Source organism: Seriola aureovittata, chromosome 2, assembly GCF_021018895.1.
Source record: "Seriola aureovittata isolate HTS-2021-v1 ecotype China chromosome 2, ASM2101889v1, whole genome shotgun sequence".
In the NCBI taxonomy this organism is placed as follows: Eukaryota; Metazoa; Chordata; class Actinopteri; order Carangiformes; family Carangidae; genus Seriola; species Seriola aureovittata.
Window position 1 is genome coordinate 23,300,814 of NC_079365.1, and position 21,059 is coordinate 23,321,872.

Genomic DNA, 21,059 nt, shown 5'->3' on the forward strand with positions numbered 1-21,059 from the left:
GTCCCAAAGCAGATCACCTGTCGACTTGAAAAATGAGCTTTACATTGATTCATTTGCCTTTTCATTTGTGTGTTTTCATGACCTCAATATTTTGGATCGTAAAACAGGGGCGCCATGAGTCTCAAACAATAATGGAGAGAAGACGATTAATTCACAATGTGTATTGAATGCAATTAGGCCAAGCTAAATGCAATTAGACCAAGGTTGTTGCAGGAGGAGAGTGAATGAGACCTGCTGAGATGAGGGTAGCATGAAATTTCAAAGGAACAAGCACTGTCATGGATGGTTAATTGTGTATTTCCAAGAAGATAATACATTGGAAGTGCAAATTTAATACATTAATAAGTTTACAGAGGTATTCACGGGGATGAAATTGCGCACACACACACACACACACACACACACACACACGCACCTTATGATAACCAGTTGGCAATAGCATCTAACTCACTTCATCACAGGTAATCTAATAATACCACTCCTCGCTTGAGGCATTCACTGAAGTCAGATGGGTCTGCAGCATCACCAGTGATGTTGACTTTGTGCCACGGGGAAGAGAAGAAGCTCTTTCATCAAAAAAACAGGAGACTTTGATCACAGTCAGCATATATCAGCTGGAAAGCATTAAAAGCTGAGGCAGCTTCAAATGGTTCCAAGGATACACATTTCAACTTAACATTATACTGTGATAATTCAGTTAAGTGCAGCTGTTGGTTTACAAATAAGGCTTAAATATTTGCTGTCTCAAGGACAGTTTAATGAGAGAGCCTCCTTCGGGATGACACAGTGGATAATTCACAAAAATCGTTATAGCCCACTTCAATTTCTGCCTGTCCTCACATCACAGCTGCTGCTTTAGATATGCATTCTGTCTTTTTGTGGACAAAGATGTCAATGTATTTACAGTAAATCTAATACAAGATACAGTGTTTTATTTACTTATTTATTTTTATTGGTTTCTATTTCGTAACACTTTACCTTAACTTACCTAAACTTTAACAACCATTTTGCATTTGGGAAGTATAATACAAACATTTAATAAATAGTATAAGACAAACTACAATGTAGCTTAGAGCAGAATTGTTTATTCATGTATTTGTCAACAACTATATCTCTCCCAGTTGGCCACAGCAAGTGGAGGCTGGGGTGGAAACAGAAAATTAATGATAATACAGTAAAATATTGTTGTAATTATATTAAAAATGTCTGCATAGAAGAAGTTATAATTGGTGACAAACATGTCACCAAACACATGTCCTTATAGCTGGTTACAGCTACATTATGTTATTAAGAATTTATTAAATGTTTATGTTCTGTAGTCCTTATAAGTTCTAATAGGGGGGTTCATATTTGCTATATTTTAAAATCCTTTTATTTATATACTGATGCAGTAAAAATCTATGAAATGATACTAGTATTTGCAAAATAAAAAAACAAGTGAAGACTGTTTATCACATCTGTTCTGCCTCCTGAGTCTGTTACTGGGTGGTATTTTTGTAGGTTGAAATGTCCATTCTGCATCTTATTGCAATTAAGACAGCATTGAGTCTAAACTGATCTTTTCTCCCACAAATGCTGAGGTCAATCAAAACACATTTAAACTGCATAACAATGCAGATAATTGCTTTCACATTAATTGATTCCTGAATGAAATGAGGTACATGAGGGCGGGCATGTACTATGTATACTGTGAGATTTATTTCTCTCGGTCCTGTTCTTCACTGTTGTATTTTTACCTCGCAGCTGCAAGGATGTAAGAGAGGAAACATGTTCTTGGATTAAAAAAAGGTACATGTTAAACAAGATACCACATTTCCTCTGCCCTGTTTCTGTCAGCTGATTAATTGCTAAGCAGCTCAGATGAAATGGACTTAGAGATACTTAAAATGGAGATGGCTCACATTGAAATGCAACTAGAGCACTGCCACAGATATAATGGCCACTCTGTTGCTGAGGGTGGTCATGCAGCTGTCTAATCTCCAAATGTGATCCCAAAAGACTCTTGACAACAATTTGTCTGTGTAAAAAGCCCTGAAAATGTGTTTGTATAGTATTCCTTTCTGTCTGCTGGCTAGTCATCCAGGCATGTTAGAGTTGCATTCACAATCACTTAAAGGGGCTATTTGAATGCGTTTTCTTGGCGGGAGTGGGCGGTGGTGATTGTTGCTTGACAAGAGATTCAGCCAGATTCTGCAGATTGGAGGCTACAGTAGCCAGGGCTAGCTGGTTAGTATGCTAACTTAAGTAGAAGACAAGAGGTGACAGAAAAAAGAGTTAACATTGGTGTTGCTTTCCGTCATTCGTGACAGCTCTTAATGAGTGAAGGAATAAAGTTTGATGTTGAACTCGCATAGTTTCTTCTAGACTAGTAAATAATCGGCTGTTAATGCTAACGTTGGCTATAGCACGATCAAAACTTACAAATAGCCCAGGTTACATTAAATTGTTGTGTTGCTTTTTTTTTTTTTGCTTACAATTTTAGCCTTATTAAATAAGGTCAGAGATTGTAGTTTTGTTTAAATATACATAAATACTGTCAGAAGTCATACAGATCCCAACCTTTCCCAAACCATAACCAAATGCTTTGAGTGTCTAAACATAACCATAAAAAAGTTTAATAATGCTGTAGTCACTAAAATTTGATATTGAAAATCCCTGTAAATGTACAGGAATTGCAACATTAAATTTATTCGCTATTTCACAAACTTAAAGTTGTGCTCAATTTATGTCCATGACACGAAATCAATAGATTATATTTGGTGTACCTGTACATTAACTGACGTGAGACCGGGTTGTATAACTACAACAAGGACAAGGCTTTAGTGTTTCTATCAGCACAGTGAAAAGGCTCTGACATTGCTTGCAGCCAACAGGAACAAAAGTAAAAGACAGGAGGGGCACTCCTACACAGGAGTACACTCCTGCTGAGGATCTGGCCTCATGCAATAATGAGGGTCACTCATATAAAAAATCATCAGGGAAAACCAAAGAGGTTTGAACACTCTTGGCCTCCTAAGAGACCCTCTCACGATCCACACACTGAGCTCCATGGGATCTACTACAATTGGTGATGTAATTTTTCAAGAGATGGACTGAAGGGACTGAAGATAATAAAATTATTCACTTGGCTAAATCTGGCACATTTAAATCATAATCATGTCAATTAAGGTGCATTGTCCATGATAGATAAATTGATAGATGAATAAAAAATATCATCTACAATAGTAAAAGCAATTCAATCATATTGTAGGCTGGCATTCCCTATTTAATAGTCGTTTACTCTTGTCCTCATGCTGTTTCTGTTTTGTTCAGTAGTCTATATTTGTCTGACTACATGAGACATTTTTTTTCAAGTGGTAGCTGTTTGATTTGGTTAAAAGCTTTAAAATGTTTGTATGACTTTTCTGAAATATCTACAGGGAAGATAAAAGTGAAATGCATGCATTCACAGGACCATAAAGGCATTGAAGAACATGTGAGTCACATATGTTGCACACAATGGCCCTCATTTATCAATCTTGCGTGAAAACAGGCGCAGATCTGAGCGCAGAATTGGTCGTACGATAGGATCCACGTGTGATTCATGAAACATTCGTATCTGACCAATCCCAGCGTACGAATGATCGGGTCTTGATAAATGCGGCGGCTGAATTCGATCATCATTAACATGTTACGCCCTTAAATATTCCTGGTTCGGAGGCCTCGCCCACTAAGGTCAAACTTGGAGAGAAGATTTACTGGCAAAAAACGAAACTTTTCAGAGATGGAGATCGACATCCTGACATCCGAGGTGGCGCAAAATAAGGATGTGCTTTTTGGCAGTCTGAAGAGCGGGATCAAAGGAGCTCATAAAACCGCTGTGTGGAAGAGGGTAACGGAGATGAGTTTGGCTCTGCAGTGCCCCCTCCTGCAGCCGCGCGCCAACACAGCTGTTTTGAAAAATAAAAGAATCGTGTGTGTGTCCTGGCCACCTGGCCACCACGTTTAAAAGTGATAGCTTGGCATCACAAATCACCTGTACATTTATAGAGTGGTAGTTTTTGCGATTGATGAATGCGTAATCATTCATGGATGGTGCCTTCAGACGCACGAGTGCAATCAATTGCTCCAACCAAATTTGGAAACCCAGCAATCTGGAGATCCCTGCGGTCTCTGAAAACGCTCTCACGTCTGACACGCGCATATTGTTCCTCCAAAACGAGTAAATCTGCCATCGTTATGATTTGATAACTGTCAAAGCATCTGTTTAAATAAGGGAGTGAGTAAACATCTGACCAACCACAGTGCAACAATGATTATCTCACTAGATGCTTTTAATTGTTGTTCCAGTTGTGTCATACCCATCGGAAAAACCAAAAAACAATTACACAATTTTGCCATGAGTTAATTTGCAAACACACATTTCTGCTTGTATTTATTATTATTTCAGATTTTAACGTGCAATAATTAGATGTCATGTTAGGCTATTTAGTCTATCATATTGTTTTATTGTACAAAAAAGTGGTATCAGTAAAAAACGTGGGCTTTTTTAAAATTAAAATTTTTTACCTTGTTTTATTCGTTTTAAGAATCCGTTTTGATCTGTTCTAAATATGTGACTGTTTATGCTGATGACAGCTGAGGTTTGTTTAATAATTATTTTCAGACTCAGCCAGATTTTGCTGCTGCACCGCAAATCCAGATTTGCGTACACGAGCTCAGACCTGACGTGAGATCTGATCGTAGCGTCCGCTCACGTCCAAATTGATAAATGCCGAAGCTTGCGTGGAAATGGTCGTACGCACGGTTTTCTGCCGTACGTTCGTTTGATAAATGAGGGCCAATATGTGGTTGAAACAAGGACCATCTAATCTAAACCTGACCTGAATGACTTTGTCCACAGATAAAGTGAAGTAAAGATTTTTCTCTGCTACATAGCTACAGAGCTTCAGGACAAAGAAAAACTACTTTGACAGCAATGTCATCCATTTATCTTAACTGTGACATATATATGTTTTATAAATAATGTGCGGCTCCAGAGGTGAGAGGACTGAAGATTCCTTGTTTTCCTTCACTTTGTTCTCTGCTAACCTTGAATACCCGAGGAAAACAATGTTAAATTGAGTGTCCACAAGAGGAATGGATGGAGTATTGCTTTCTCAACAGCTGCTCGCACAAATTGATTTCCATGTCATTGCAGCAATGACACGTAACTGAGGTGTTAAAAGCAGTGTGCATGTAACATGGGGTGGACTGGGGGGGTGACCTTGTCAGAGGAGACACAGCATCAGTTCAGGTTTATCTTACTGACGTGTCCTCGGGTTATCACATGGGTTAAAATACAAGGAGCAAGACTTTGCCGCATGATTAATGACTAGCAAATCATGGTTTACACTGTAGTAAGACTAAAACAATGTGAAACTTAAAATCAGAAATATGATAAAATCCAAAACATGAAATGTCAAAAGCAGAATTATCTTCTTTGCCTTCAATGAGTGAAAAAATACATCAGAAATAATCTAAACAAGCAAATGTTATGATGTCTAGTTTCAGTATAACCATTGCTCATATATCAATTCCATGACTATACTTAACATTCAGACAGTTTCTGGAGAATTGACTCTTATTTTTTTAAATCTACTCATTCAGGGGAGTTTCACTGAGAGCCACACTCGCATTATTACACATGTTCTCTGCAGTCTGAGAGCTGCCTTGTACAACCGCAGTCTGATCTGTTGGCCACTGAGCAGTTCCCCCTGGAGCAGTTGAGGTTAAGGGCCTTGCTCAAGGGCGGTAATGAAGGAGGAGCAAGTATTATTTCCCTTTGTTGTGTTGGTCCAGCATTCAGACTGGTGACCTTCTGCATCTCTAACCTGTCGCCACCACTGTCACTTGGCTACAGCTGTAGAAAAGCAGTTAGAAACCTGTTGCATACAGTAAAGCATTATCATGCAGCTTTACAAATGAGATGGCATCACGATAAAATTTACATGGATTAGTGTATAATATCCCACTGAGCTAGAGATCAGATAACATTGTACACATGAGTATGCTTTACATACAAGCATGCCATTTCACATGCAACATGACATCTATCACTGTAAACTGAAAATGCCATTCAATACCACTTCAGTATATTTGTTTGGTTTTTTTAAGCGGTTGTGGCCATCTGCCCTCTTGTAGCTAAAAATCAACCAACTGTCCGAGTGCAGCTGCATATGAAGACAAATTAATCCCACATCAGATACAGATTAGATGAGAAAGGGGATAGTGTGTGGTTGTAAATGAAAGAAAAAGATGATGTGCAGTATTTTACCCTGCAGCCAGGGGGATTAGTTTAGGTTTACAGGAAAACTAATCTTCACAGGATTTAACCACCACAGACTGTGGTTATCTTAAAGAATTAAGCAATTTTATCCCTTCCCATTACACATCTCCATAGTTGATAACTTGCAGACATCTGTATATCTACGTCAAGAGGCCCTCTATGAGTCTCAAATGCCAGTCAAAGTCCTCTTTGACTCTTCTTCCTCTCACTGGCTAATTACTTCATTTCTGACCCCTCCCCACCTATGGTCTCTGCTCAAAGCAAGAGTAGAAGAAGTGTAAACAGAGAGGGAAATGCTAACAACATGAAAAGAAGGGAAAAACAACCCTGCAGGTTATTTTTTGTGTGTCACAACCATTATAAATCAACAGTGGTGCTCCCAGTGTGCCGAGTAAATGTGGGCCCTCAGTAGGAGGGCCTTCCCCATGGATCAACCAGTGTGAGAGCAGAGAAGCAAAGCATTCTCCTGCTGCAATTAAAGAACAGCCCATCAATAAATGATGAATGTCAAACACAGCATGATGTTTGGCCTGGTAAGCAGACTAGTAACCTATGTAGATTCATGGTCACAGCAGGACAGGAAACAAGGAGTGGCATGGTGGAAACACAGAGAGCGGAGACAAGAGGATGTGAAGAGGACGCTGCTGCAAATGTCACTTTGTCCCTTTCAACACTTCTTAGAATGTGGTGGTGGACATTCAAGATGCAGCAGCAGCTGTCATTTCTTAAGCCCTCCGCTGACATTTGGGATTCTGGGCAGCCTGCCCTACCCCAGCACAGGAAGTGCGATGAGGGACAGCGGTGTTCTGTATCAGCCAAGGGCACAGTGGAAGGGATGGCTCAGGACGACCACTGGCATCATCGCAGTGGCACCAAAGAGCATTACTGTAACTTAACACAGTGTTTTCCACTGTAGGGTAGGAGCTGAACTCTGGCAACCCTCTCATGACACAACTTTCCAAAGGTTAAAGGAAAGGGTAGAACACCTGAGGACAAAGTAGCACCTAATATTTCATGTCCTCAGATGACATGTGTCACCATGTCACCACGTCCCACATAACTGTGTTTTAGCTCTGTTTACAATTGCAATATCTGCCAAAAGCAACACTGGTGCTATCGCTATTGCATGACAAGCAGGCCTCCTCGCAGCTGCGGGTAGGGTTCCTCCTTTTGCCTTTTACCAGCTGGAGGTGAGTGAGATGAGTCAGAGTTTTGGAGAGTTTTTCTCTGTGTGTAGTCAAAGCCCACATTGGTCCGTACCGAGTTCCTTTCTGCTCTGCCCAACAACAAAAAAAGCATTATGTCCACTTAGATTACACAATACCTGTGCAAAACACTGCTGACATACAGTCTTTAATATCAGCTTTTCAAAGTTAAATGACCTTCTGGCCACAAGGGGGGGGGGGGTCTAAGTACATCATGGGTACATTTTCCATACCTTTGGTAATGTAAAAGCTGGAGTGTGAGACCTTTACGTATCAATGTTCACACAATCGGTGCCAGCTAAATCTCTCTGTATTTCGCAAAATACCAGTGTTTTAAATCTGGTATCTGTTGCGACGTTCCCGAGCTGGCGCACCATGTTTTATGTCAACCAGCAATGGTTGGTTTGCCAGAGCTGAAGAGGAGAGCAACTGTAGCTACAGAGATGAAGCAGGCTACAGCTAACAGGGGTATGGTGGAGCCTATGGCAGAAAAACCTGGGAAGCCATGAGAAAAGTTTCTGATGATTCTAATAAAAAATGAACTCAGCGTTTAGATGAAGGATTACAGTCTGAAAAAGAAAGTGCTCGAAGGCGAGGACAAACACAGATTACCACTGGTGTGACTTTGGAAACAGTGTTTGTGTAATTACTCTCACTTCAAAGGCACTTAAGCCCTTAATTCCTCTCAATTTGACAAAAAGATACACCCAACATTACTTTTCTTTTCATTTGGTAAGTATATGTAACAATAATGTATTAATATCTTTTTACATTTTTACATCCATTTTATATCTTTATTCTTTCTTTTTTTTTGAAAAATTTTGATTTGATGCACTGAATTCAAGTGAAACCTAATTGTTTACTGTGGAAATTTTATTGAAATTGTCAGTGAAGGTGAAACACCCTTGTCAAAAGGGTTTTAATGCTGTGACTAGGAGGATAAAAAGGGACATTTGTGTATAAGTCAGCATTAAGAAGGCGTCTAATTGCATACATTTAATGAGAATATATACAGAAGTGCTTACCATCTGGTTCATCTTGTCACTTTCCACTTGAAGTTGAAGCATCATGGGGTGATTACTGTAAATGACCATCTGACATTCTTGCTTTCTAATGGTCTCTGTAGTATTTGAGACTTCAGAGTGACACGATCTCATTCGCTTTCAAGACAGCCATTAGGTTCGAGTTCGTAGTGGGCCCCTATATGAGTGAAATCTATCAGAGTCACGTGATTTTCTTACCCACAATTATCTGTAGAAATATGGTGGAGCAGCAGACACCTTACTGTCCCACAGACTTAAGCACTTTCAGTAAAGCCCTGCCTTTCCTGCCTTTCCTCTCTCTCTACACTGTCACTATCAATAACAGCTGAAATGGCCAAAAATATAACAAAACAAATGTTGGACCTAAAAGAAAAACTTGGAGCAGTTTGTCAGTCACAAACAGCTGCAGTTGAGAGGCCACAGGTACAAAAACAAAGTACCCTTCGCCTGACATCATGTCTGATGTCATTCAGTGTTTGTCTCAAAGTCCAAAGCACGAAACATCAACATCCACTGTGTGATGGGTCCAGAAGATTTCAAGAGACTGCCAGCTGTAAGCTTCTGGGCTTTTTAAAGACATTATCAAGACTAGGTCAAAACCTAGTATATGTATTTAATTATTTATATTTAATACAGCCAAATACAAAAAAAAAACAAAAAAAAAAACTCCACAGTGCTGTAAAAAGGGAAAAGATTAGAAAACTAAAAATTTCGACTTCATTTCTTTAGAAGGATTAGGCTTTCAGTTCACCCCACTTTTTTTTTTCTTCTGTTAACTCATTACATTATCACGACTTTGAATTTTTACTTTTGTTAATTTACATTAAGTTAAAGTAATTCAGATCTGTATGCTATCCAGTCACAATATGCCTCAGTTTGATTGACATGATTTAAGTGCTTTATACATGAAGGGTGCAGGGAGTGTCTGAAGTGCATACCTTGTTCATTATCACCATCTTCATTATGGTTTATATTTTTTTTAATTTTGAACATAAAGACAATCTGACTATAAAGAGAAAGATAATGGCCTCCATCATGTAATTTTTTTCATATCAGGAAAAAGAAGGATTTCTGGGAAATATTAACCTCAATGCAGTTCGTGCTGACGAGGACAGTCTATGTGAATAAGCTAACAATGTTTCCAAACAACTTAAATTGATGAGCTAAGTAAACAATCCATCTGACATTTGGTCATGCTCATGACTATGAGCTCTAAAAAGTGATAATTAACCCAACTGAAACTTGAAACTGACAAACATATCTAATTACACTAAATAATTAAACAAGTTTATTTTTAGAGGTTTATTTTTAAACGTATAATTAGATTTTGAAGGATAAAGTAAACAACACGGAGTGAAAATTGTTTTACTGCATTCCCCAGCTAAAGACAACAAGTTAGCAGAACTGTCTCTTTGTAGTGAATCAGGTTAAGAGTCCAAGTTATCAGGATTCACTTGTTTTTGGTAAAACAACTAACAACCAGCAATTGTCAGTTATGCTAAAAAAAAAGATGCAGTTTTACAGTGAGGATACCTTTTAGTTCCCCACATCTGCCCTGAAGTATTTTTTTTTTTTGGTAATTCAGCAAGAATATCAGCTCCTTCTATGACTTCTGTTGGTCCTCAGCCCACACCTTGAGAGCCAGCTGTTTTTGTGTGTGACTATGGGCCTGTTCACGGGGGTGTTATGAAACGGCACTGTGAGATTTGAGCTGTCACTGGTCATTGTTGCCTCGGCCTCTGTCTCCCTGTCAGCTGTCGGTCGTTTCTGTGCGTCAGAGGGAACAGAGGCATGACTGAAGTCTCACAAACTGAATCACTGCTCTGTGCGCTGGATTGACGTTTGTAAATACCCTCAAGCAACAGCACAGGGGAATGACGTGCATACATGGGAGGACCAACAAAAACGCAATCAACTGTCAGTTATCAGTGACATGTAGTGATTAGGGACACTGCAAGCCTGGGTATACATTATAAATTGCAGGGTGCTTTCGTTATGGAATATGTGGAAAGTTAAGTGAACCCAACCCTGGCAGCAATGAGGATGCCTTATTACTCTCCATCAATCTATCTAAAGGTATCGGTCTCTCATTATTGGCCAGCTGGCTTTTTAAAGATGAAGCTAGTGCTGCAGAAATCAAGATAGTGTGAAGAGAAACATAGTAGCTACGTCCTTCAGCCCTAAGGATGAGCTCTGATTAACCATGGCACCCTAACTGTGTCATCTCCCAGCATGAGAAAAAGCAGGTGAGAAAAGGGGGAAACAAGGCAGAAAGACACAGAGAGAGTGAAAAGGCCTAAATGTAAAAATAAAGAGGATTAAGCCTGAGAAAAAGAGATGGAATCCTAAATATAGCTATAGCGCCATAGAATGGAGAACACATATACACAAATCTGTAACAACTTCACTCACATTTTTCCACTCACGTTGTTCACCACTCGACGAGGAGTGTGCCCTGTCAACCCAGGACTCTCCCCTGACTTGTCAACCGCCAACACACACCTCCCTAGCCGTGCCAACTGCCAGGGCAAATGAGATGGTCGGTTGATCTCGCGGAGGGTTTGTATTACCCTCGTGCAACCGAGAAGCTCTACTGCTCTCTCTCTCTGCGCTATTGAGGGAAGTGTTTATGTGGCGATTAGAGTTTAACTATGCCCTCAGATGCCTGAATTTGTGTAACTCTCTCGCCACCAGATTTAGCTGCCATCTAAGTGGTGTCAGCAGCTCAGACCCAAACAGTTCTTGTCATGTCACTGTCAACACCTAACAGGTTCATTTCTGTGGAATGTGTTGCAGCTACGATTTAATTTGGATACTTATTGTGAATATACTCACATATGGTAATAAAGGCTCTCAACATAAATACTAAAACACACTTCATATACACTTCTGATCCATGTCTGGGATCCTACCACAAATCCCAGGTGTACTATAGTAATGTGCATTATCTGCCACATTGTCCTTTTTGATATTGAGCGTGCGGGGACCAAAGTTCAAATATAAATCCTACATATAGTGGCTTTAAATCCTTTAAGCTGCACTAATCCATATTTTTCTATCAACAATACATCAAATGACTACATGTATTGACATGGTGACAAACACATGAAGAATTATCCCCAGACTCTGCAGTTTCTCTCCCCTGTGCAGAGCATTTCAGCAACTTTTCTTCTGATGAAAATCAAGTTTTTAACCATAACATGTCCATATGGTGTTTATTATACAATACAAACATATCATGAGCAAAATAAACAGTCAACATTATAACTGCAGTGAGCCAATGACAATCTCATCAAAATGGTTTCAGACAGCCAGGGTTTTAGCCATAAGCCATATAACCTCAGAGACCAATCCCATCAACTTGCAGGGATGGGATGGGTTGGGTTGGGGCAAAATAAACCCAAAACCTTGTCAGTACAGAGAGCAAGAGTTTGCATTAGCACAACCACTAATACTGTCTCAGCCACTGCCAGTTACAAGCTAACAAACAACATAAACAAATAATTACGCTAACCGTTCTCATACATCTGCAAGTTGACGATTTTGATGCACAACAGACTCCTCGTCTGAGTCTGTGGCTGAGTCTCTCCAATGTTTCCTCTAATGTTTACAATCTTGATACACTCTGCTCTTTCACCTGTCAACCTAATGTGAGCAGCAGTGGTGGGCGGGGCACAAGGCCTGATCCAGAATTTTCAATGAGGAAGTAAGCATCGATGTGCATCCAGTCCCAGTTTCCCCTTTTTCTTTTCACTTTTTATGTGGGAAAACCATGTTAAACAAATAATTAATCAAAGCAGAGAATTTTTATATAGTGCAAAACATTGTTTTAGTTTTCTTTTGGCAGAATCAAGAGTGTTGGTCTGTAATTATGGGAATTGTTATAGTAAGTAGAATAGCCCTCATACAGGGTAAGACAGGAGGGTTGTTTCTGTATAGGCTATGATTAATATCGATAGCATTAATATTCCTTATTAATTTACCTTATTAAGGGATATTAATGTATGCGGGCTATACTACTTACTATACATTATGTGAAAAACAATATAAACATATTTGTAATATCTCTAATTGCAAATCTGGAGTTTTTGATCACATTAATATATTGTGCATTTCAAACTGATGAGAGTCATGAATCTTCATCACATTGAAAATTACATCAATCAAAATCCGTGTTCGGTAACTCTCCACCCACACACACTTTCCCCAGACTCATCTAATCGTATTTATCTCTGGTGCAATCCCTTTAATTTTGGGACACAAAGATGAGTGACCATGCTACAGTGTCACAAAATCATCAGTCAGTCATTGTCTCTGTCTCTGCACACACTCTCTCACAGAGATACACACACCACAGGCACAAACGCATAATAGATTTGCAGAGGAACAGAAACCAAGGGCAGCCTCTTACACCCAGCAGCCCTCAGGCTCTGTGGAGCAGTGCTAGTGGAAAGGGCAATGTGACTGGCTTTCCAAGTGAAGTCTCTGCCTTTGCTCTCGGTCTGGCTACTGTGATCATGTTAGAGACAAAAAAAAGAAAATATAAGTGCTGCTCATGACGGCAGACAATACTACAGGAGGCACAGATGGACCCATGAGGCTAAGATTAAGAGAACATCTGTTTCTCATGTAACTCTCTGGCTAGAAACAAGAAGACCACTGCACTGCTGTTACAGCAATATATATCATAATATAGATATTATTCTCATTTATTTAATTTCTTCAGAAGAAATGCATTTAAGTTTTGAATTAAGTATTTTAATTCAGTGAAATGTCAGCCATTGTCAGCAGTTTGGCTACTTAAGCACTGTACCAGCACATGTCACTGTCACGCGTCCATCCATACTAAGGTTGTTGTACATCCAGTCATTATGACAGCAGTCAAATTAAATCAAGCTGACCAAAGTTGCCTGTCACAGTATCACTCTGTGGCGTGAAGATAATGTTTTGACACTGCTAAGCTAAAGCTAAATAATACATGGGCATTTTACTTTAAGTGGCTGACCCACCATGTTTTCTAACAGATACAGTTAAAAATGTGACATTTATATAAAGGAAAAAGAATAAATAAACAGCAGCTTCCATACCAGTCATGAATATTCCTTATTTTTCTTCCTGCACAAAATTATACAATATTTCTATTTTAATTAAAAAATATTCTCCAAAGCTCAGCTAAAGAGTATAATTATTTGTTTTAGGTCGTATGAATGGTTTTTATTATTGTTGTGGTTGTTATTGGTTGGTTGTCATTATTTAATTGAAAACACAATTTATTATTGAAAAAATGATTTGTCTTGGGTAAATTGCACCTCATTAATAATCTACCACTATCTTTTGAAGGTAAAAGGCCCTTTGGCATTTACATGCACATGAAACTTGTGACTTTCCTCACAGGAAAAACAAAGGCAGATTAGGCTGTTGTTATTCTACTTTTTCTAACTGTCCCATGAAAGACTAGAGGTGAAATATTCCATATCTCAATAACTTCTGACTTATCCAGTCTGCCTGAGGCTGTAACAGGTCACAGCTATTTAGCTTTGCTTTTTAAAAAAACAGACTATGTCTTTAAACAGCTGGGCAAACTGGAGTAAACACAGCATCTGTTGGGGGCCATTTTCAGCTGTGGCTTTATAGAGATTTGGTGCTCTAGTGAGTATTTACAGCAGCAGAAACATTTATGTGGAATTGACTCAAAATAAATGACAGTGTCTCTGTTAATTGTAACTGACTCACTGATTCTTAATAGTTTTTGGACAACAATGGAGTCCTATGGCTCAGAGGAATAGCTGTATTAGGCTCTGACAGTTTTACAACAATAACAATACTTGTTTGTAGGAACAGTTCATTGTTGGCCTTGGTGTTTTCATTAGTGTCCCAAATTGCCAGACTGTTTTATTAGAGCAGCATTCAGCACAGCAAAACATTCACTTGGGACGCACTGATAAACAACCTATTTTTTCATTAAGTATGTGGATTTGTTGTTTCTTGTGTTTTTCCAGCAGATACTTTTTTTTGTAAAAATTAAATAAATAATCAGATGGTGTTTTAAGTATATGTGAATTTAACCTACATGGAAATACTGCCTTGTGTGTGTTACAGTGTGGAAATAGCCAAGAGAGTTAAATCTGACCAGGGGTCTGACATTCATTTTGAAAATAATCCACCTGTTCAATTACTTGAAAGAACAGTATATCACTATTCTGATAATGCAGTAACCTTTCACGTCAGTGCATAGAGGATGGTTCAGCACAAGGTTCATCAGTTTTTCTCCAACTGAGGATCTGCTGGGAAAGTGGGTCTTAAATCCTCTGTGGATTGGCCACAAAACACTGCAGAGAGCCCATTGTGAAGATGTCACACATTTGGAGCACTCAGTGACGGCAGAAGTCTCCCAGGGTCAGGCACATGCAAAAATAGATCAGTTTTGATTGACGGGCTGAAATACAACCAGGGATTTTCATTGAGAGCTGTGATTCATATATTCAAGTAAGAGATCACGCTGTGAAAGTCTGTGAATGTTCTTATTTGCACACTACACATACACCACAGTATGGACATTTTTTTAGAGAGAATCATGACACCTAAGGTATCACATGTAGCTTTTTTTAAGAGGACACATGCCAAATGAATTGTAATCTGCTGATGCGGGGACACGGAAGTCACATGACGCCTAATGACCTTGTCAGCGGCCAGAGGGATGGGTTGATTGACAGGCCTTTCTCTCTTCTCTCTGACAGCTGCCCCCCAGACTTCAGCAGCAGAAGCAAAATAATGGTTCTCCCAGATTAAAACAAGAAAGGTCCCGGCATATTTCATTATTATGGAGGGAGTTCTGAGCATCTGAAGACAGCCGACAAGTTGTCAGTGTGGACCAGTCACCACCCACGTCACAGGAAACCCATCATGCTTTTGTGTTATGACAGGCCAAAAGACAAATCAAAGCCATTACATCAGCAAGAGGTCAGCTCTTCCTTGTCATATCTGCTCGATCCAGCTGCTAGCCAGGGTGTTATTTAGGTTTTAGCCCAGCCATAAATCATCAGCTATGTTTTGATTTCTCTCTTCAGCTGCAAATGTGAGGCCATTTTCCTTGAGCTCAGGGCAGGCGAGTCCCTCAGTGTTTCAGGTTTTGTCACACAAATGAGCACAACAACTGCTGTCTTTTCAAACAGTTCAAACATCCGTCATGAAGATTTCTATGACGGTGTTTTTTGCAGCACTTAGGCTTTTTCAGTCATCTTGGCTTGAGACTGTTGTTTCATGTCCACAGCTGCACACCACACATCATCACTAATGTGTGTCCAGCAAAGGCTCAGAGGTCAAGAGGTCCAGCTGAGAGATGGCTCAAAATGATGACATCATTAGTTCAGTGCCACTGGGCAGCGTGATGGCAGGCAGAGGGCATGCAGGGTGGCACTGCAGGGTGGAAGGACAAAAATAACACGAGTGTAAATTTCTGCCTCCTCCTCTTGACCAACGGAAACATGCTAACATTCTCCATCTCACACTTCGCAATCACATGGTGTCTGGCAGTGTACACTCAGTCTGATGTTACCAAATACATTCAGTTGTGTCCAAGAGGGGTGTTGAAATCCAAGGTTAACACTGTTTGTGTGTTGGCAACTTCATGAAATATGTGCTTGTGTTTCAAGTCTGTCCAAAGGAAGATGAAATTATACAGGGTGCTATACGTAGGGACACTGAGACGGAATGCATAATTTCACTCAAAGGCACATTAACTTTGAGACAGCTAATGAAAGAGATGGAAACACAGAGCCACAGACAATTTCAATTGGTGCAAGTTGAGGCAGGCGGAGATAGTTGCCAAGGAGATAAGTCCTGTGAGCGTGAGGTGTGACTTCTGCGTCACGGATTCTTTTTTTCTTTCATTTAGTATTCCCCCCTCCTCTATTCACTCCTCAGTCCTTCCCTTCTACGTCAGACATCAGGTCTCAGCACCCCCACATCACTGAGGACAAGTAGGTGGGGGCCTCATCTGTTTTCCTTTTTCCAAGATCACCATGAAAGTCATGGCTTCACATGTGATGAGAGGAGCAAAAATATTTCTGACTGTCACCAAAGCCCATCTCTCTTCTGTTCATATCTAGTCAGCAAGTGTAAAGATGTCCTGTCAGCACATGCTCTGAGCACACACTGCGCGCACACACACACAGACGCGCGCACGAACACGCACGCACACACATTCCCACCTTATTAACAATGGGCTGTCAGACACTAACCACTATTTTTAATCATTTTGAAAAGACAAAACAGGAATACATTTCTATGTAAATTTTCTGTAAAGGATCATCAATGCCACTAGATGTAGCACTAGACCACCAGCATCTCAGACCAAAACAACCCCCCACCCCAACCCACGGTCTCAGTTAGCTGTTTTATTAGCACAGTGAAAGCGGCCATTAAACACACAACAAGACCACACCTCAATAAAGTTACCCTGTGTACACCAGAGCCAACACAAACAGTAACAGCAACAACCATTCGCCCACTGCTAGCCTTGCCACAACATGCGCCACAACAATGCTAGCAGCTGGCCAGCTAGCAATAGCAAAATTTGCCAAACACTTTCATAACATGAGAGCAAGTTACATAAACTTATCATGCAATTCTGTAGCTGGTCATTAATAAAAAACAGACATAGAGACATATATGGTGTAGCCAGCAAGTTACTTACACGTGGAGAAGCTGGAGCCCTTTAGCAGTCAGTTTAGCTGTCTCGGTAAAGCCAGACCAGTCTTGGCTCCATGGTTTGACTGCGAAAGGAATCCAGGCTTGGAGTTATCCGCCGGGACCGGTCACGCGTATTACACAGAAGGAGCCAGTGAAGACACTGACAGAGCAGATAAACACTTTAAAAAGTAAAAGTTTGTTTTGACAGTTCACTGGTCGACCGGAAATGGAACCGGAATTCCCCACGGCCAGTGCCACTTTGGTCTTATCTCTTTCTCTGTTGAAGGCCTTTTTTAAACAAACCCCTTTCTTCAGATGAGGAAATTCTGGCTTTCACCTGAATTCTCGGTACTGCACGATGCCATCGTATGTGGGCGGTTCCTGTGAATTTATATGAAGGACCAACATTTAACAAGGAGGGACTGTGCCCTAACATGCACACCTACATGCACTAACATGTATGCGCTGCCTGACCAGATATCAAAACAAAGAACAGAGAAACTCAGATTACATTTATATACAGTCTATGATTACAATACATACAGAGGGGGTGTGACTGCCTTCTCTGCTAAGGATGCCATCACTTCACTATATCTTTACATAGAAAGTGCTTTGTTGCCTTATTATTGACAAAAATCTCGTTTACAGAACCTTTACTTTTTTCATAATATAACCGCAAAACTGATTTTGTAATATTCTTTTGAAATTTGTCAAGAGGGAACTTGCACTGTAAATAAGACTAGTTTGAGAGTTGACATGCCAGACATGTCCAGGGTTGCTGCTGAAAACAAACACAATGGCAGCTTCTCTTTTAGCGCTCTTCAGTCTTCACTTTGGGTGTTGGACTTCAAAATGTACTGAGTCTCCTGAAAAAAAATAAAAATGAAAAATAGGCTATATACAGTAAATTTTACTGTAACTTCGCAGCATTACTGTCAATACAGGCCCGGGCCTGCACTGTGGCTGACGCAGGCTATTGGACAACTGCAACAAAAGCCGCCTATCCAGAAAGTAAGTTAATGTGAGATTCATGTCTATGCATGTCTGCGATCACTGATAGATTATTTTTTAATAATTCTGTGAATAAAATGTATCAAAATGTGGGCTATTATTGCAAAGTTTGGACAGGCTGTAGTTTGCTGTTTTGCTCACTTGTTCATTTGCTGTGGTGAACTTCTGTTAATGTGTTACTTTATCTCACAACTTAGTATCAGTGCTGCCTTCTAGGAAGTCCTCAGTATGTCTATTAAAACAAACAACAAAACACGATACAGCAGGGCGGCTGGTTTGATTTGTGAGGGAAAGATTAAGCCACACATGAAGTGGGATGGTGAAAAGATTGAGAAGCATATAATTACATCCAGTGTTGAACAAATTGAATGTGAGGGTGTTTCTGTCATTATGAGGTTGATGAAGTGTAACGACACATTTTTTACAAACACTCTAATCAATGTCATCTAAATTTGTACAAGCTTAGAGAGGATGTATGAACGCTTGTATTTACACTTGAGAGGTGATGGATAGGCACAGCTTCACATTACCAGACACAAAATAAATGGTCAGTTCCGCACAGAGAGGTTAAGCGATTTTAAGTTTAGGGATGTCGTATTGGTTCTTTGTATCGGCAGACACTCTGAGTTTGAGTATTTAAATCTATATCCAGGGAGAGAAACTTTAACTGGTGCAACCTTAAATGCTTAAGGTCAAGGTAAGATTTTATTGATAAGAGAAAAAATTTATACTTAATATATAATGCGTGTCGAGGGTCATTGCCGCGGTAGGCAAGGGAGTAAAGTAGGACTTAAGACAGAGTCCACAGATTCTGATGTTCTTATGGGAGATTATTCCAGAGTTTTGGTGCAGCTACTGAGAAGACTGTCATCTTAAAGTTCAGGATGAGATCGTACTTGATCTGTGGATCTGAGGGGCCTAGCTGTGGTGTATGGGGATAGAAGTGCTGTAATATAGGTCGGGCGATGTCATGCAGGCCTTTGAACACAAACAGGAGAATTATATAAAGAATTTTAAATGGAACCAGTACAAAGATGCTAAAACAGGAGTGATATGTGCCCCTTTTCTTACGTTAGCATAAGAGTCTGGCTGCTGTTTATATCCAAACTGAAGTTGAGGCACATTTGAAAACAAAAATAAGTTTGCAAAGCTGCATTTTCCCGCTTAAATGTGTTAAACAAGGATGAGCATACACAAAACATGTTCTGATTACGAATGCATAAACATGCAACATGACAGAAAACGTCAAGACACACAGTGCAAGGACGGGACGGGAAACAGAGGAGACAGGACAGGAAGGGAACGAACCTCATTAGGAGGCCGGTCAGTGAACTGCACAGGCTAAGACGCTGCATACGACAGGACACGAAATGTCTCACCCCTGCTGCTTCTTCCTCGAAAAGTCATTTGATCTCCAATGAAGAAAAAACTCAGATGTCTCCAAGGAGTTTTGCAATCGCTCATGCCTCCATCCCTTATCATTCACAACACTTTCCTGCCTGGGAAATGTCAGCGTGTCACAGCCTAACCAGACTCTGCAGTGCATGTGCGCTATGTGTGTTGACTGTGTATGAGAGCGAGTTGGGGGCATTGAGACATCTGAGTGTGAGATGGATTGAAGCGGTGATGTGGAGGCAGCAGGATAGCTGGGGTAGAGAGGACAGCTACCGTGCAACATCTCCCTCTGCCCATATTAGTCAAAGCAGTTCAATCTATCATCCTCCTCCCCACTCCTCGCCCCCTCGACTCAGTTGTCATTCTGAGTGTGATGGATGGACTCCACTTGCTTTTATTCCAACTCCATGAAAGAAGCAGTCCTGGGTGGAAACACCTTGGATGAATATTGGAATTGTTTGTTTTAATGTACGTGGAGTGACAGGCAGGTACACCAGCACATCTCAGAAAACTGCATCTAAAAAGTCAATATTCCTGGTTTTCATATATGCAGGTACATTAAGATGAGGATGCTTCACAAGTACACTGTGTAACTGTTACACGGCTCAATCAATATACCCTTAGATACTAATTTAACCCTTAGATAGAGATTTCCCATTCTTGTTTCCGCTTAAGTAGCTTTAAGGCTTAAAAATCGTTCCATGCATTTCTCTAGAAGACATTTTGAATTTTTGGAAACCTTGGCATCTCCACTAGTATTGATAATAAAGCAATGTAGATTTGAGCAATCTTAACAAGTTTCCAAGAACTGGCCCACCAATATAACGTGGTTTCATTCCTCTAAATTGTAAACCAATGATCTCTGATTATTCAGGTGGTAAAAATAAATTTAGTCTGATTATCAGGCAACACCAGCAGGCGGCTGCTTGTTTAAATGCTGGTGAAGCATTTGTTCTATGTCACTGAGATACTTACAAAAAACTTAATCAACCAGATCTCCGGTTAACCTAGAGGTCCAGATGTGTTTTTGACACAGCAAATCACCAAATTGGTTTTCACTGGGAAGTCTTAGATTTGGATGGAGAAAAAAACACCAGTTAACAGAAAATATCACATATGATTCGTCATCAGAGCTCCTCACTGTCATCTGTTTATCTTCATGGCTGTATCACAAGTACGTTTTTCAAAAAGGGTCTGTGAAAGTCTGGCATCCTGTGTTGTAACTAAACAGTACTGATTTGTGTTCGTATGGATGTCTGCCTGACAAAGACCAGGAGTGTCAAAACACTGCAGTCAGACATTTTAGAGAGCTCTCCTTATTTAGTATGCTGAATACTTTTCCATATCATGCCACTTGCAATTTTTCACATTAATGTGAAAAGTATCAGTCATTATTTCAAGTCTTGC

The 21,059-nt window shown here is 40.0% G+C and overlaps 1 long non-coding RNA gene across 1 annotated transcript; it reads right to left on the bottom strand.

Moving 5' to 3' along the window:
* Positions 1-15,057: 15,057 nt before the first annotated feature.
* On the bottom strand, positions 15,058-17,710 carry LOC130186725 (uncharacterized). The gene is made up of 2 exons (XR_008830339.1): positions 17,251-17,710; positions 15,058-15,971 (listed from the first exon to the last, which is right to left on the bottom strand). It is a non-coding gene; the product is annotated as an uncharacterized LOC130186725 (long non-coding RNA).
* Positions 17,711-21,059: the final 3,349 nt, after the last annotated feature.